Source organism: Bidens hawaiensis, unplaced genomic scaffold, assembly GCF_021521415.1.
Source record: "Bidens hawaiensis isolate Kalapana, Puna unplaced genomic scaffold, B.hawaiensis_p1.1 tig00045576_1, whole genome shotgun sequence".
NCBI classification, from domain to species: Eukaryota; Viridiplantae; Streptophyta; class Magnoliopsida; order Asterales; family Asteraceae; genus Bidens; species Bidens hawaiensis.
The window spans coordinates 80,782-91,479 of record NW_027498126.1 but is presented as its reverse complement, the minus strand read 5'-3'; positions in this window follow the sequence as shown (position 1 = coordinate 91,479).

The window sequence follows — 10,698 nt, the reverse complement described above, 5'->3', positions numbered from 1 at the left end:
CTCTTAACATTATTTATATACATATTGGTCTTTACGACATTTTTTTCACTTAATAGTCTCCACTACATATATCAAATTAAAAACTATCTAGTATTACTGTTAATTTATTTTTTAGTATTAATATTGTAAATATTTATAATATCTTTTTTTTTTGAATTTTAAGTGTGTGTGTATAGCTAGTTCTATCTATCGAAAAAAAGTTTTGACCAATTTTGTACAAATATAACTAATAAACTAATTCTTTTTATAAATATTTTGTTTTTTATATTTTTAATTTATGATTAATTCATTCGTCATAATTTTTCTAACTTAACCAAATCTAGGAAGGTTTTCAATTTTATACTAAATTTGTAAACCACCTACACAGTATACAATTAATCCTACGCACAATAAAATTTGCACATACACAATTCGAAATACCGCATACAAATATACTAACACAAGATAAAATTTACACGTACACAATTCGAAATACCACATACATTGTACATATATAAAACTACGCACGATAAAATTTACACATGCAAAATTAGAAACACCACATTCAAAATACATATATGAACTTACACGCAAATAAATTTTACATACACACTTTGAAATACCACATACATAGTATATATATGAACCTACACAGATCACAATGTTAACCTACATATACAAAACTACTTAATATTATAGCCTACTCATTTGTATATAAGTACAGATATTACAATATTAACCCACAAAAGCAAAAGTTGTGCATACAGTTGATAGTATTAAATTAAACTTGTAAAATATTCTCAATGTATAAAAAATCATGTTTTTTTTATTTCAATTATTTTTTAACCAGTCTTTATATGTGTAGGCAAATACGAGTTATAGTTATGTGTAGGTAAATATGATTTATGTGTAGATGAATATTAGTTATGTGTTAGTGCAAATAAAAGAAACCAACAATCTATGTAGGTCAAAATAAGTAATGTGTTGGTGAGCATGAGTTGCGTGTAGATTATTATGTTTAAACGAATCTTATGAAACCGTAAATGTAAAAAACTTGATCATGAAGATATTTCATTAAAATTTTCTTAGAAGATGTGTTTTATGTAAAAGTCAATTTATTTTTTTGAAAATGTGTAAGTTTCTAAGGGAATTAATGTGGAGAATAACTTAAAAGTGATTATGGAATTAATGCTTTGAAACAACTAGGAGGGGGACCAAATTACCCTTTTATCATAAATATATGGTATATTACTTTGCTCTTAATTACAAGTTTGTCATGATCATTATGTATCATTGATTTGTTTAATCAATTGTTGAAATCAGCTTCTCGCACTTCTCACAAGTGTAAGACATAGGTCTTTTAAGAGTTATAAAAATGATTTTCTGTTAAATTTATTAAAACAATTACCGAGCCAAATTAATTAATTTCATAATAAATTTTGTTATACTAATTAAAAATGTTAAAAGACCTAACTCACTTTCATAGGAATCACGATTGCATTTAGCGTATGCAACAAGCCCTTTAAACCCCCCGGTAGCCCGGGTGGACGAGTGAGGTCTCGTGAGTATTTATAGTGAACCACACCCACAAAGTTCCAAATACAACAAAATATACAATAAATAAAAAACAGCAGATAATAACTAAAATGAAAACAAATTGGAAAGATACTTACAAACCCCGGGTTGCCTCCCGGTAAGCGCTGAATTGATGTCTACAGCTCGACAATACCTGAATTCCTCACAGTGGTCGAAGTGCACACTTACCCACAGAGTTTCCAATATACGCTCGGTAGCTTACATGCCAAGTCCATAACCACTTTACAGTGATTGGTATACTACTTGAATGATTATTGTGAGGCCGCTTCTTAATTATTTGCCCAATATCTTGCAAACTTACTTTCTTTTTATTCTTTACCAAGCCTTCATCCCCACACTTGTTGTTTGGAATAATAAGTACTGGAGAAGGCATAGGATTCACATTGGCTACCTTGGGCTCTTCATACTCTGAAGGAGTTGTATCTTCTACTTGAATCACACTTTCACTTTTTTGCTTTGAAAAATCAACAACCTCATTATCTTCATCACCATCAGACACAGTACCACTAGCCAACTCCTCTTGGTGTTGTTTGATTTCAGTTTTGTCCTCATTATTCGGATTGAGCGAGGCCAAAATTCTTTCATGTCTTAGCTCATATTCCTTTTTTCTTCCATCATCTGTCTCTTATGTTCCATTAACGTGTTCATGATGGCATCGAGCTTAGAGTGCAGAATATTTTGTTGGTCTTCATCAACCGACTGGGAATATTCATAATAATCTTCTTCATGAGAATATTCATAATCATCTTCTTCATGAGAATATTCATAATCATCCTCATTCCAGAACCGTTTCAGTGTGTGTAATCTCTTCATTAATATGATTGGTCCACTTAGCCTCGAGAGATTTCCTTTGTTGTTCTGCTTCCTTGTTTGCTCAACCATAATATTTATCAATTTGTCAAGTTTGGATTCCACCGTGTCTTGGTAACTTGAGAAACAGGGTGTTTCCGGTTCATAGTTATCATAATATGGCTCTTGATCATATTGGCCATCCATGTCTGATTTATAATCTTCATCATAATTTGGTGATGTGTGTTGTTCAGAGTGTGAATAATATGACAAAATCTCTTTATCTTCAAAGCATGTCGTTATATATCTTCGCCTATGGCAACGCTCTTGCCGATTTTGTGCAACTACTAGACAATCCCGATAGTGATACGAGCCTTCACAATAGCAAAAATCACCATAATTGCTCATAGTGACAGTTGTGTGCTCGGGTTTCGGGATGGGTTTTGGGTTTGACCCATAAGCGGTGAATGTCTGTCCGAGTGGCGGGTGTGTAAAAACCTGTTACGTGCACAAACAACACACCCCGCGTAAAATGGAAAAACAAAATAAAACCCAAAAATAAAATTAAAAATTACTAAACAAAACTAAAATGAACAAAGAAATCAAATAACACGAAAACACTAAGCACACTAACTCCCCGGCAACGGCGCCATTTTTATTACCGTCATTCAATTCATGCAAAAACCTAAATAACCTAAGTAGATAGGGTAAATAAGGTATCGTATCCACCAGGAGTATGTGGTCAATGAAATCGTGTAACAGATTTCTAATATTATGAAGTAAAAGATTGTAGTGCTGATCACACAAGCAAATAAGATTTAGTTTTAATATTGATTAAACACTTTAACAAATTCAAGCAATTAATAAAAGCAAATCACACCCTGGGTTCAAGTATGCATACAAACAGTAATCTCATGCAACCTAACAGATTACTCATTAACGGTTAACTACAGACTGATAAACTAGACAAAACCTTAGACATCAATAATCGCTTTACACACGGCACTGGTTATCAAACAGTCCCTGCCAGTGTCACTCAGTTAAGGGAAATTATATGCTTTATCGTATTCAACCTAATCAAACAACCCTATGATCAATTATTATAGCAACTGGTAACTAATCGTTCAGATCAACGTAAACCTAAACCGATTGAACACACAGAAATACTAAACATCAATAATCATAGATTAACCATAAACAATTATACATAAACGTTCTTAGTTACATGGGAAAACTGAAATCGTTACAACTTTACATCCCGGGTATAATTCGGAGAAGACTAGCCGAGCATCGTCATCGATAGGTCTTCAATTATGATGAGGAAGGCCATTAGGATTGATCAAGAGATGATTGGTAGCCCTGGAATTCACCCAAAATCGCCTAATAGTTGCTGGAAGTCGTCAATACTGATTAGGGTTCGTCAAATAGAAGATATATGTCAAAACCTGATTTTTCCCGTTTTTTTATGTCCATAGCGATACGATATGGCCATAACCTCATGCCATCGCGTATCACGACCTAAGAAAACCTCATATTTGGATTCCTCTCGTCGAGAAACCCAAAATTCATGTATTATGGCTCCCGTAACTCATTTTCTAGCCCAGGATATGCTCGTTTACTTCATGGTCGCATTTTGACAACCCATCTTGTTCAGTTTTAGCATCGGCTTATGATTTCTCATCCATACTCTTCCCGAATCCTTGTAACACTTCCCAAGACATCAAATCATGCTTCGGTCTTCCCGAGATATCATTCCATGCTCGTATAAGTCTCCAATTTAGCATATTTAACGATCAATGACCTGAAATACAAAAGCACTTATGAAGTACCAAAGTTCTATAAATATACTCAATAAAACTACATAATTAATACACTAACATATATATATATACAAAATACCCGACCATCACCATCCCATATATATTTCAGGCTCAACATCATTAGAGCATTCTCATTCAACCACTATTTTATGTGGGGGTGTTTTTATAATTTAGATAGTGATTTATAGTGTCACGAGTGAATAGTTTTTATATTTTAGAAAACATAGTGATTTTTATATATTTGTAAAACTATTGTTCACCTCATATAATTTTTTAATATATTTTGAAAGTGATTGTGAGTGAAGGAAAAAGAAATTGTAATGATAAATGTGCAAAAAAATATCATTTAATTAAAAAAATGAGAGAAAATGTAGTGTATTTTAGTGTAGTTTTGAATTTAGGGATATAATATAGGATGAGAATGCTTTTACACCCCTAAAACAAAAGCCTCACCTCAGCTGACTGGACGCCACATGACACAAATCGCCCCATTTTGTAGCCCCTCCACTACACATAGCCTAACTAAGTGCAGGAGAAAGAAACTACAAAAGTATTCTTGAAGATATGCATTTTTGATATTGTGGCCTTATTTTGAGACCGTTGACTACGGAGATGTAGATTATTTCTTTGGGGTTAATGTTTGTTGATGACCACTTTGTCATGTTGAACTTTCTGAGCATCCGGACATATAATACGTTTAACGTGTTTCATGATAACGCGTGGATATTTATACTAGTTTGTTTTATAAGGACTAAGGTTTGTTATTTTAATGATATTTTATTGTAAGTAATTGCTTTTAAAAGTAATAAATAAATAGTTTCTACATAAAAAAGACGAGTTTATGTAAAATGATGATATTTTACGTACGTATAGAGGATGACATGGTATGTGGAGCATACATGATTGTCACGTGGCCGGTGGTCCACTTCAGTAGTAAGAGCATCCACAACAACAAACATTCACAAACTGTCACATCTTCGGCATACTATATTCCATTTTTTTCTAAAAAACTCTACTTTTTTCCAAAACAACAAACTTTTACAAACCTATTAAAAAGTTATTAAACTTATACATATAATGTGTGTATGTATATATGAGAGAGAGAGAGAGAGAGAAGCCACCCAAAGTTTGTTTTAAGTTTACCGGAGCAAACTTTTCTCTCAGAACATTTCTCCACAATGATGAATTTTATTTGTCTTGAGTTTGTTGTCCGTCATATAAATCAAGACCATGGAAGATAAAGTTTGTTGTAGAAGCTTTAACAAAACTGCCTGAGTTAGTTGACGGGACCCACTAGGCCACTAGTAATGGCCAATGGGTATGAAGTTTGAACTACAGAAGTAGGTTTAACCGGGCTTGGGCCAAACCATGAACTTTTTTGTTGGATCTTATGGCCTACTCACAACTCACAAGCGCAAAATCAATAGGCCCACTAAAGACGATAAACAACAAATAAGTCATCTTAAATTCACAATATCTATTTATGATAAGTCATGTTGGACAAATTTACGCTTCGACCTTTTCTTTTTGAGTCAAATCTGGTAATTATGGTCAAAGATATATGTCCTTATAAATTTATAATTACCAACTTTCACTTCATAAATTATTTTACGACAGTGACATGAAAAATTATCTTAATAGTTGAGTTTTTACATTTGCATTTGAAGATGTTGATGATTTTAGTATCTATCAACAATGAGTTTCACAATAAGAGTTGTTGACACAACAAATAATGGATAAAGGATGGTACAGATAGCTTCGGATCTTGATCACATGGATGATCATAAAGACGGAAACAACCATTAGCTCATCGCAACTTCACAAGACGGGTCTCCTAAGGTTCACATCTGGTGTTAGCCTATTCTTTGAAGGCGAATTAATTGTGAAGAAGAGTGAGTATCAATGAAAGAAAAGAGACGTGGGAATCAAATTGTGTTACATGAGATGCCAATGCATCCTTTTATAGTTGGAGCTTCCTTTTCAAGCCAAGACGTGAAGCCTTAGGGCATCTCCAATGGTATGGGGAGGTTTAAAACACAAACCATTTATCTCTCTCCTACTCGTCCACTAACCCCACTCAAACCCTCATTCTCTCTCCCCTCTGTTCTCTTTTTCTTCTAAGACACGTAAATCCAATACACCTCCCTCAATCTCTCCTCCACGTAGATTCTCTCTCTCCTCTAAATAGGACATCATATGCTTTAGAGATCTCCGATTGGAGATGCTCTTACTCAAACGTGTAACTCTTATTTCTTCTTTTCTTATTGCATTGTTTGGCATTTACCTTTTTAGCATCGTTTGACATTCAAGCGACCACTTTCGAGACGTCTGACTTTCGAGACGTCACTGTTCATGTCACATCAGCTAAGCTTTTAAATATAGTTACATGTATTGTAATTGTATATAACAATTTTTACCTATTAAGGATAATTACAATATTTGCTAACTTTAGTATAGTTCGACATTGTCTTTGAAGAGATTTATACAACTTTCTTATGACATAATATATATGTTGGGTATTAGTTATAGATGAATATACATCTTTAACCATAACTATAACCGAATTGCAAAACTCGGGTACATAAAAATCATAACCAAACTATCAAGATCTCATTCCCTTTAGTTACAAACTTTTAAAATATGGTTTATTTAAGTTAGTTCCAAAGTTTCACCTCTACACTCCACTCATTCATTTACCTTTTTCCCTACTATTTCTATTTTTAACTAATTTAAAAATAAAATTAAACAACCATTTTAATCACTGATGAGTCAGTCAATAATTTACTAGACTACCAGATTATCTTCATTCCATCATTAGAAGGAAACTCATCATAGATGAGAAAACCTTATACAAACTCATTTTTTTTTATTATAGGTGAGATTTGAAATCAAAACATTCTCTTTTCTAAAATAAGTCTTTCTGTGCTCCACCTCAATTATTTAGGTTAAAATAAGTAAATAACTGGATCAATTAAAAAGCAATAATTTCCTGGGATTGAGCTTTTCTTTTGTTTAGTTTCAATCATATATTCATATATGTATCAACCGCTAGTCCACCACTACCGACTACACCACAGTTTTATCTTTTACGTTTTGTAATGACAGTATAATTATTTTATTTATTTTCATTTGTTGAGTGCCGCAGTTTCTTTTAGAATAAGTGAACTAGGTATAACTAACATATTTTTATTTGTTTCATACGTAACATATTTTTATTAAGTAAAGGATTAGATTAAAAAATAATGCATACGTCATGCAACTAAAAGTATTACCACTCTTTAAAATAGACATTTGGTTTTCAAAAGTTATGTAAACTAAGGAATATATAAACTAATTAACCGAGTGGATAGCGGCGCAATTTGTTGTTCAATTGTTATATGTTTCGATATCACTATATTTTTTATTTTAAATATATAATATATATAAAAAAAATTCGACAGTTTTTTCCTGGGTACCTTTCCTCGGTTTCTGTGGACTATTCTAGTTTCCATGAAAGAAAATTGGGGGAAATCGGGGTAAGTAAAATGGATACGACATTTTAATACGTAACTTGGAAAGTTTATAACCACCGGCATATACATGAAATTGTCAATTTATTTCACGAATATATAGGTAAAAGTTTGCATGATGTGAACAACATCGTACGAAATATATCAAAAGAAATTAATCATATTTTTACTCTCTAAATCTTATCCTTGGACCTTAATCAAGTTCAAATACAAAACTAAAATTTTAATGAATTTAATCAAGTTTAAATACGAAACTAAAATTTTAATAACTTCAAATTCTTTAATGTACAATTATGAATTATTATTAAATAATGAAATGCTTGCCTTTAATGCAAACAAGAATCAGGAGATGGGCACCAAGTGTAACAACTCATGTGGTACTGATCTTACCTATCGCCCATAAGTATTGATTCTTCCAATCAAAAATTTATCCATCTCTTGTTTACTTTAAAATACAAAATACACGCATATGATATAATACTAGCTAGCTAGTAACTTGCCCGAACGTTACAACAGTTTTTTTATGTATGCAAGATGCTTTTCATTTCTATTTTTGTAAACGGAAACGACACAAAATAAATATTTACAAATTTAAGAAGCAAATTCAGTGAAAAGAGAAAGAAATATTAACAATTCTTAGGCTAAATTCCAATAAGTGCCCTTTCTCCAATACTATCTAGCACGAATAACAACGCCACGCAACGGGATAATTGGTGTTGCATCTAATCTAACATGTGCAACCATACTATTGTTATTGTGCATAATAAAAATTATGTCATTAGATACGGACTAAGGTATAGAGAGGTGCCCGCACGATTTCCGGCTTACATAACAATGACTCGACCAAAATAATAAAATTTAAATAAGGTTAAAAAATAAATAAGATAAAACAAAAAAAAATTAACCTATAATGTAATACACTCATTGATACATGTATGATTTTTCATAACTTATTAATATGGATTTTATGTAGGGAATTAAATGTATGGCTAGACCATTTTACCCCATTTTTTAAAATGGAGTTACTCTTAAAATAAAATAAAAAAAGACTTTTAATATGTCATTCTCAAATGTTATAGATAATTAATAATTGCAATAACAATAAGTGTAAACCGCGCGGATGATCCATATGATCAATGGTAAATTAAAATTTCATTTTTATCGTACTTTAAGAATTTTAGCATAGTTGTAAGTGTTTGAATTTGCATCTTTGTAAGGCTGAGGGGTGTGGGGGGCGCGAGTGGGGGCTCCAGCCAATAATATTGTGACGTGTGGCAGAGAGAGAAACTTGATAAGATGGGTGTTGGTTGTGGTGCTCGCGCCCCGGGACATGATGTGGAGGGGCGCGAGAGGGGGCGCGAGCGGTTTTTTTTTTATTTTTTTATAAATGTATTAAAAAAACGTATTATTAAAAAAACTCATAAATTATTTAAAAAAACACACATTAATTAAAAAAACACATTAATATCTAAAAAAAAAATTAAAGTACTAAAAAAAACATTATTCTTATTCTTCGGCTTGGTCTTCTTCGATCAACCTCTTCCGGATACGTTCCTTTTGTTTTTCCATCAGCATTTGGTCGACCGGATTTAGGTTACTGAAGTCTCTTGTAAGGAAGTCCAAATCTCTCATTCTTTTTTTTTCCTTTTTGTCATTAGAGACCACCTCCATGGTTTTGTTGAATTTATTGAGGGATTCAACAAGATCGTTGATGTTTACGGCTTCCCCCTCAGCCGGTTTTTTCCCCCTGGCGTCCCTTCCCAATGGCCGCCTCCTCGGCGGTGAAGACGTTTCCTCCCCCGCAACGTTTAGGTCGAATCCAACCCGGCAATCCGACCCGGCGGAAGTGCTATACGCTCCAGACGAACTAGTTTTAGTCCGTTTCGGCCCTACTTCCGCATCAAGGTCCGGCGCCACCAGCTCAACCCACTTAGAACACCTTCTCAACCTCTCCCACACCTTTACACCGTCCCACGTCTTCACCGTCCCATACCTCCGCAGGCACTCCTGCTTCCACTCTTCGACAGTGAAATTATAAACCGCCAAATCGTCACTGCCACTTGGTCTTATACGACCGGCGTTCCTGTTGAACAGATTAGTAAACAAGCCGACAAATTTTCTGATTTCGGTCCACCGACCCGAAATCATATCGGCGTTCCGCTCTGTACTCCCAACGAGCGAATAGAACGTCTCCCTAACTTTTGTCCAAAAGACCTTGCTCTTTTGGTAGTCCGCTGCAAAATGCATAAATAAATTTGTAAGTCATTTAACTTTTTTATTTAACTTTTTTATTAAAAATCATTTTTAAAAACGTTAAAACAATTACCGCAATGCCGATCCTCAGAAATGACTATCCAAGCCCGACACAGGGCTTCCTTCTCATCCGATGACCACGGAGTGGTTTTCCGTTTCGTCCTTCCAGTCGAAGCCGAACCCGACCCGTCCGTTGCAACTTGTTTTTTCCGGTGGACGCGTCTTCTTTGTCCCGCAGCTTCACCTTCTGGTTCTTGTGTCTCCTGAACAACAAAGTTAGGAGACAGTTGTATGTTGGATGGTTGAAAGCCGGATGATTGTTGCGACCCCGAATAAAACATCGGTTGGTCCGGTGCCGACCATAAATCGTCGTAACTGTAATCTGAATCTAGGTTTGGGTACCAATTTCCAGCCATGTTTTTAAAAAAAGGTTTTGAAGATGGGGTGATTTTGGGTTTTTTTGAGGTTGTGGTAAGTATTTTATGTGATTTTGGGTGTGGTATGTGATATTGGGTTGATATTGGTTTATATAGAGAAAATTTTTTTTTTTTAATAAACTTAAAGAGCCAACGGCTCTATTTATTAAAGCCCCAACGGCTATGCACGCATTCCCAAGCCACTTTACGCCCATTTTCAGCAGTGACTGGCCTTGCGCCTGCCTTGGTCTGCGTGCTCGCGCCCTTCTCGCGCCCCTCTCGCGCCTCGGTGGTGTGGTGCTCGCGCCCCGGGGCGCGAGCTGAAGGCCTCACGCG